The sequence below is a fragment of the Capsicum annuum genome, chromosome 9, assembly GCF_002878395.1.
Source record: "Capsicum annuum cultivar UCD-10X-F1 chromosome 9, UCD10Xv1.1, whole genome shotgun sequence".
Taxonomy (NCBI): Eukaryota; Viridiplantae; Streptophyta; class Magnoliopsida; order Solanales; family Solanaceae; genus Capsicum; species Capsicum annuum.
The window spans coordinates 203,513,685-203,522,693 of NC_061119.1; the positions used below are offsets into that span (position 1 = coordinate 203,513,685).

General features: G+C 33.2%; 1 long non-coding RNA gene across 1 annotated transcript; it reads right to left on the reverse strand.

Moving 5' to 3' along the window:
• Window positions 1-4,911: 4,911 nt before the first annotated feature.
• Window positions 4,912-7,075, reverse strand: LOC107841994. The gene is made up of 2 exons (XR_001665552.2): window positions 6,487-7,075; window positions 4,912-5,110 (listed from the first exon to the last, which is right to left on the reverse strand). It is a non-coding gene; the product is annotated as an uncharacterized LOC107841994 (long non-coding RNA).
• Between the last annotated feature and the right edge of the window lie 1,934 nt (window positions 7,076-9,009).

Genomic DNA, 9,009 nt, shown 5'->3' on the forward strand with positions numbered 1-9,009 from the left:
GCTTGGGTCATCGTGGATTGATTGACCAAGTCAGCTCATTTTATTTCGGTTCGAGTCTTATTCAGTGTTGAGAGGTTAGCCCATATTTTCATTCGTGAGATTATGTGTCTGTATGGTGCGTCAGTGTCCATTATTTCAGATCGAGGTTTTGTGTTCACATCCCATTTTTGAAGACTTTTCAGGATGAGTTGGGTACCAAGTTGATCTAAGCACAACGTTTCATGCCCAGATTGATGCCAATTAGAGTAGACTATCCAGGTTTTGGAGGATATGCTTCACGCGTGCGCGATGGATTTTGGTGGCCAGTGGGAGCAACATTTGCTTTAGCATAGTTTGCATATAGTAATAGCTACCATTCCAATTAGGGGTGTACAGACCAAACCGTCAAGTCAAACCGAACCGACGAACCAAACCAAACCAAGAAAAAAACCGACTTATGGTTTGGTTTTATTGGTTTGACGTTAGAAAAAAAAACTGACCATTCTTGGTTTGGTTTGATGTTAATCAAAAAAAAGTCAAACTGAACCCAAATCAAACTGACATAATATATAAATGATCGAAAACCCAATATAAACTTAAAACCTAAACTTTTTCACTCTTCATCTTACTTTTTAGTTTAAGAGAGTTGTCTGCTCCTCATTTTTTTAAAATTATGGTTTTTCATTAGCACATAGTGAAAACATATTTGATCTAGTCTTCGATTACAATATAATTGTAAAAACTAAAGATTATAAAAAAAAATCCAATAAAACCAAAAAAACCCCAAAAAACCGAGTATAATCTAAATCGAAAAAACCAATTTTATGTTGATTTGATTTGATTTATAGTTTTAATAAACCAACATGATTATTTTTTTTTTAATAAAAATCGAACCAACCCGATCTATATACACCCCTAATTCCAGTATTGATATAGCTCCTTTTGAGGCGTTGTCGCTCAGCAGTAGGTTGGTTTGATGTTTCTGAGGTGAGACCCCGAGGTACCGACTAGCTTCGTGAGTCTTTGGATAGGGTTCGGATTATTTAGGATAAACTTAGAGCGGCTCAGAGTAGGCAAAAGTGTTAGGCTGATCGTAGACTTTGTGCCTTGAGATTTGGTGTTGGTGATCGTGTTTTCCCTTCGAGTTTCACCCATAAAGGGTATGATGAGGTTTGGGAAGAGGGGCAAGCTTAGCCCCAGGTATATTGGTCCATTTGAGATTCTTCGAACTGTTGGTGATGTGGCTTATGAGTTGGCTTTGCCCCCTGATCTATCAGTTGTTCATCCAGTTTTTCATATTTCTATGCTTCATCGCTATATTCCTGATGAGTCTTATGTCATTCATTGGTATTCGGTTCGGTTAGATGAGCGGTTGTCCTTTGTTGAGGAACCGATTTCCATTTTGGCTAGGGATGTTAGGCGGTTGTGCTCTAGAGTGATCCCTGTGGTTAAGGTCCTGTGGCGACATTGACCTGTAGATGAAGCTACTTGGGAGGTTGAGTCTGATATGCGTAGTTCCTATCCTCAACTTTTCATTGATTCAGGTATTTCTTTGCCTTAGTTCGAAGACGAACTAGATTTTTAGTGGTGGATGATGTAACGACCTAAAAATTTGATGAAATATGTGAAATTTGTAATTTTATGTGATTTGACTATATTACCCCTCTTTATAGTTACATTAGGATATTTTTGGGGTGTGGGAGTGATTGACATGACTTTTGATGCATTTTGGTATCATTTATGCAATATTGTGGATTTTGATGGTCCCGAGAGCCTTATTTTGGACTTATGTGAATATCTTTTGATCCGTGCGATGGATGTTAAAACGGACTACTTCAGCAGCTCCAGAATATTGATTTTAGGCTAAGTAGACCCTTGGTTCGGGTCCTGGTGCATTCGAGCTCATTTCGATCTATTGGTCAAAAAGTTGGAAAATTAAAAATAGGGATGTGGGACCCAATTTGATCGAAATGATCACGAATGGAAAATCCGACTTCGCCATAAGATCCGGAATGCCGATTTTAGGATGTTAGCATATTTGGCATGATTTTACGGCTTTTAAATCTCATTTCGACCCCCGGTTTGAAAAGATGTAACTTCAAATTTCGGGGGTCAACTCTATGAAAATGATGTTTTTTTAGAAAATTTGATATCGCGAACGCTTTTGGAACGTTGAATTTAGTATAGTTGCATAGTTCATTTGCATGTATCGGACTCTGAACGAATTTCGGACACCCCGTTGAAGTCCTAATTGAGTTTTAAAAAAGTACTGTTTTTTTTTTGCAGCAGTGCAGAAAAGTCCTAGTTCTTTTTTGACCTATTTTGCTCATTTTTTCATCCTGTCTCTTGGGAGTTAAACCCTAAAATAGTGTGGGAGCTTAAAAGTAAAGTTTGTGAGAGCTTGGGAAACTAAATTAACATCTTTTTCTTGATTTTATTATGGATTTAAGGTAAGAATTCACCCTTTTTTTTTAGTAATTTCTTAGTACATTTTTCAAAATCTTAGGGCATACTTTTAAACCCAAATTTCACCTCTTTCACTTGAATAATATTTCTATCTTATAATTACTAGTTTTTCATCAATTTCACCTTCAAAACAACTCTGATTCTTGTTTTTTAATCCGGATTTCAAAGATTTTACCCGGTAAAGCTCAAAAATGGTTTTTCTTCGATTTGAACTCCGTTTTTTACTCGATTTAACTTGGGTTTTCAAGCTGTAGGTTCCTAAAAATATGGAGAACATGTTTTTGAAGTAAAGTTACGATTTTGTCATTCTTTTTCGGAAACCCATTTTGGGGGTCCGTTTGGACCCCGAATCAAAAGTAGTCAATCTGTGTGTCGTTCGTTTTGTCTTGACGCGTAGATTTCATATTTGATATTTTTAGTGGAGTTCGGAATTGTTCATGAAAAGTAAGGTCGTGGGTTCAAGTGTAGTTGATTGGTTTCGGCTTTCGAGGTAGATTGTGACTTAACTCTTTAGACTGGGCTAAGTAGTAAATGATGGTACAAAATACATGTTAAGGGTGAGAACTAATCATGAAAAATGGTTATCTAAGTGTTGTGCCTATATGGGGGCCTATGTGTGATGTGATTATCGAAATTGAGATATTATGTGATATGTTTGACCGTGTGGGGTCCTATGTGATATTGATAGCCTTGAATACATGTAAATAATTGTATTGTGTTGTTTAATGTGGTACCATTGGTGTATTGTGATTATATTCATACTTTATTGGCAAATAAGACATGTGAAAATTCATGGATGATATGAAAATAATGAGTGGATATTGGCTCATGTGGTTGTGGAAAAATATCATTGTGATTGGTTGTGAAAATACTTATTGTGATTGGTTGTGATCATTACATCGTCATATCATACTCATTCATGAAACATTGGTACCACCGTGAGACATCTGAGAAACACTTGCAACACCTTTTTAAAACCCTCCCTGAGGGATGGGCTGGGGAGGAGATATTGTAACACCTTATAAAACCCTTTCCAAGGGATGTGCTGAAAATGAGATATGCGATATGTGGATTATTTATGGGTTGACGAACCCTCCATGGGTCCTACGTCGGGAAACTTTAGCTCCGTAGGTGTATACAAGGATTGTGCAATGATCCCGGAGGTTGTGTGACGACCTCGTGCATCATCATCGTCGCACCCAATTTCGAACCGGTCGAAATAGCGCACGAAGTATGGTGGCTACGTGTTTAATATGACTCTTGGGATTTGAAAAATTATTTTTTTAGAGTCATCACCTAACTTTTTAGGAAAATTAGGAAAAATCATTTTTTATGTAGAAAACTCTGTTTTGGTCTATCGAAAACATTTGAGATTCTGAGTAAAGGTTTTGATTACTCAAGGGGAAAGTGTTAGGCACCCCTCAAAGCCTATCCGAAGATAGTCCTTATGCTTAGTTTAGGAAAATGTTAAGAAAAACTCTATTTTTGTCATTTGCTTAAAATGGTGATAAGAAAACTTTGTTATTATTTATTATTCAAAAGAAAATTTAAAGTACATCAAACATGACGCTACCACGTACAAAGAAAGTAATGCAATTATCGCAAAATATTCATGCGTTTTAAGTATGAAAAGGATGATACTATAATTTTCTAAATATTGGAAAATTTTAAATCTTGTAATTCTACAAGAGACATTGAAAAAAATATGTGGATTAAACTATAATTATTTATGGAGTAAATAAAATATTTTGTGAAACGTACTTTCAAGAGTGTGAAAAATAAATGCTGAATTATAGAGGTGTCGAAACTATGTAAAATAATAATGATAATAATAACAATTATGATAATAATAATAATAATAATAATAATAATAATAATAATAATAATAATAATGAATTAAGATAATGATGATAGTTTCGATATGACAATAATAATAATAATAATAATAATTCAAATAATTGCAAATATTATGGTGTAAATAATAACGGTAATAATAGATATGATGTAAAATAGTTGTTGTGAAAACAATACAATGTACCTTGAATGTGGTAGCAAAAGAATGTATATACCTCGCGTATTCTAATCTTTCGAGAATTTGAAAATCCGAAGGTACATTAAAAATATAAAATAGTTCAAACGTTAGAGTTATGTACTAAAACAAAATTAAAGTTGATGAATAAACAATTTTGAAAAAATCTGAAATTTTGATAACCTTCTTGATTAAGTTAAAACTGAAATTTTATTTATATATCTTTTGTGTTATTTTAAAGAAAATGTGAAGGTTGCTGTGCTAATCTTATTTAAGATATCGATAAGGAGTTTTTCAAATGAAAGAGCCGATTATGGAAAAAATATTTTTTTTAAGCGATAGCCACTTGTTATTAGTGAAAGTCGAAATGTTAAAACTACTTCTAAAGGATCGACGAATAACAAGATAGCATAATTTTAATAATGAAGTAAAGTTAACTAAAAAAAAATTCAATAACAAGAGTTAGTGTCGTTCTAAAACTCAACATGACAAATATAAATTAAATTCAAAGAAGATAAGAGATACTAGACTCCATTTATGAGTTGGGCTTCTAATTTGCTCGACTCCGAAGCTTTGCTCCTAGTAGCATTGACCCAATGTTGGGTCGAGATGAGTTCCGTTGCAGAACCCCAACTCCTAAATTTACATGATAAAAAAAAGATAAAGATTAGAGACTTCTCGTGTAAGAAGACAACATGTAGATCAACATGTAAATTAGCATATATATACGTGGGGATGTATTTTGTATAACATAGACCAAAGGATAAATTGATAGCAAAGTAACGCTCAAAATAAGATTACTAACTAGGAAGTAGGAGACACCCGTCACAATTTTATTATTCTTGGCGCGTACATATTAAGCAGGCTATATCACATGATCTTATTAGTGATCTTTTTGTCACATTTTACCACATTAAGCCAAATTGACAATCTGCACATTAGAAACCTCTTAATATGTAAAACAAAACTGAACCATTACTTTGGCCAATTAAGAGCAAGGCTTGGGCATGTAGGTGTAATCACACTGGGAATATACAAGAGCAAAACAAGTAACTCCTATACTAACTTCGTTATTAAAACATAGATATACATGAGCATGTGAGGATATTAACAGGTGAGATGGAAAGCTCTCATGTTTGAAATTGTAAAAAAAAAAAAAAATCAATACTTTACATCTTTTGCAAAGACAAAAGAAGTATTAACAAAATTTCAAATCTTGAGACCAAATCACATGTTTACATATCCGCAAAAGAGTGATCCAGGAATAATAAGAGTCAAAACGAAGCAACCCAAAGTGGAGACATTTTCGACTTCAAATTTAATCCCAACAACGATTTGTTTTTATTCGGATAACATCATAGGTAGCTCCAAATCGGTCAAATATTAGGCAACCACAATTTAAAACAGAAAAAGTATTTTTGTTTTCGAACTTATTTTTAGGAGGAACCGGCAGCTATAGTGTAATCAAAACTTGAAGCCAAAAATAGAACCAATGTCGCCAAATTTACGGATTTCGGAAGATACAGAAAGACACTTCTGAATCAAACATTTCATTTGTCCACAAAGTCCCAAATGTAACGAGACATAGAACCAAGAATGAAACAAGTAACATGTTTTTAGAATCGAAATAGAAAAAGATGAAAGCGAGATACAAGAGTGGATTTTACACATCCTGGTCGTTCAAAATACTATAGTCATATCTAAAAATTGTTTAAGATGACAATAATCCACCGAGAATAAACAACAACATAGTGATCAACCAAACATGAATTGTATACTTACAAATTCAATTTTCCAGCCACACAAATTTAAATAGATCGATATTCAGACTTAATTTTAAAAAACAACGACAACTCAAAATTTTGTCGGAATTCACCAACAAACTCCATCTTTTAGAATTGAAATCATAATTTATCCGAAAGGTGACAAGTCCATAACAACGAAATTTAAAGGAGCAGCGAAATCACGTACTCACATATTGAAATAAATGAAAGTGAGAGGGTAGTCCACACCTTGTGTTGGGCAGCAAACTGGATCTTTAACGACAAAGCTTTCCGGCGACTATGAACCCAACTAGGATTCCAAACTTGTAACAAAATAGAAAGGGAAACAATAAATTCACCGATGAATTTTCTTTTTCTTGCCAACGGATCCGAAAACTCAAAAAAAAAATATTTTTAACTCCCTCTCCAATCTTCCCCCCTTATCTCAGAGCTTGTTTCAATTTTTTTCCTCCAATTTTCCGACCTCTGCTCTAGAGACAATGAGAACACAATTTATAGGTGAATCCGTACTTGAAAGTCAGGATTCGAAACTCAAATTTAACCAAAAATAAAAAGATCTGCAATTTGAAAAGATGACCATCAATGGCGGTTTGAATTTTTTGTACCAAATAGTGCTTGATTTCACCGTCACTGTAGAGTTGGCGGGTTTTTGGGGGTGGAGGAGATGGGTCGTGCGGAGGGTGGTTGGAGTTTGTCGGCTATGGTGGTGGTGGAGCAGAAAAGAGAAGAAAGAAAGGGAAAGGAGAGGAGAGAGGAGCCATTATTACTGTTATGTTCTGAATTGAAAAGATAGAAAAGATGGGAGGTGGTCACTATATGTGTGAGGAAAAAAGTCATATTATCGGATGATTTTGCTGATTAAAATATGAGTCGTCCGATCGTTTGATCGGACGGTCTAAATTTAATGTAAAGATAAAATAAATAAAAAATAATAATAAATAAATTATATATATAAAAATAAGTAAATAATTACAATTTTTGAGATGAAATTTTGACGGACTTGATTAATTTGTGCTAGCCGGGTGATTTTGGACTGGTTTTGATTCGTTCGATATTTTGATTGGATGATCCTAAAGAGATTACCCCTTAAAAAATAATAAAAGGGAAAATGTATGTATACACAGACAAATATATAAAAAATTAATTTGAAACGACTATTTTTCTGATTCGTTCGATACTTGATTTGATGTTTCGAATTAAATTTAAAGAGAAGAGAAAAGAGAGAAAATAAATATATAAATAAATAGATAATTAATTAAATAAAAATAAATTATATATATCTACCTATATATAAAAATATCTAAAAATTTTCAAGATCCATTGAATTTAAAATAAATCGGTGGATCAGATTAAATTGTATCGGTTGAAGTGGAATGGCAGAGCGGGCACAGAAATTATACTGAGTTCGGGCTGATATTTGAGCTCCTAGCTGAAATTCATAAAATAAGGGTTGAGTTCGGGTGAAATAAAAATAAAAAATAAAACTGGATTGTTGTTGGCTTGAATAATCTTTTTTTTTTTTACTGGAATTAGTTTTATCGATGCTCCCTGTTATCCTAAAATTATTTTAGTCTGACGTATACAAATTATATAAATAATTTAATATAAACGTCTAATTATATGTTTTTCATTAACCAAAATATGTGTGTATAATAAAAATATAAAATATATATAATATCGCTTGAAAATAACATTAGAAAGAATGCGAATGTAATTACCGAAAGATATTTTTATTTTATTTGCTAAAATATTTAATCATATTTGATTAAAATATTTTAATAAATAAATAAATAAACAAATAAATAAATCTCCTTTTATTTAAAAATTAGTAGAAATAGATATAGAAATATGAATTTTATTTATATTTAATTTTTACAAATTATTTAAGGCCAAGGAGCATCAGTAAAAATAATTAGAGAAAAAGAGCGAGCCAAAATTGAGTGTCAACAATCATCATCATCATCATCATCATATACATTGCACTTACTTTATTGTGTTTATGATGTGTTGTAGTGCCTTATCGACTTATCATCTATGTATTTGTTTTACCTTCCTTTACTTTTATTTGATAATCTTGTATCTACATGTTCTCTCTTGTTCTATTTATTTGTGACATAATGTATACTTGTGTTCTATATCTTGGTGTGTTGTTGTAATATATGTGAGATATATTAGAACTGTTAGTGCAAGTGGTGTGGTCTATCGTTGTGGGACATTTTCTGATTGCAGGTGACGTGCCTTTAGTGTATATTTTGTATGCTTTATTTACTACTTTGCTTGGTCGGCTTATGATACCTACTGAGTACAAGTGGACCGTACTCATGCCTTATGGGCCCTTTCGGTGCAGGTCCTAGTTTGAGTGCGCCTCCGATTGTTGGAGCTGTAATACCCCAGGAAATTTTTCATTGAAATTTTGTGCGTAAACGTGTTGGGTTCTATCTTCTAGACTATCAAAACAGTCCACCAAAGGACAGATTCGAGAATTTTTTGATTTTTAGGGGCGCTTTAGTCATTCTTCCTCACCCAAAATCCGTCCAAACTCTATATTTAAGCCTATAGAAGCATTATATGTTATATTTCATCAAACTCCCTCAAAAAGAAAACCCTAAGCTCCTACATCCAACTTCAAGAACCTCCAAAGTTCACCATTAATTCTGCAAATTTATTCAAGATTCCAAGTTCCTAGTTCAAGAACTCCAAGAACCATCATTCAAAGGCACGATTAACATCTCATTTTTGAGATGTTAATCG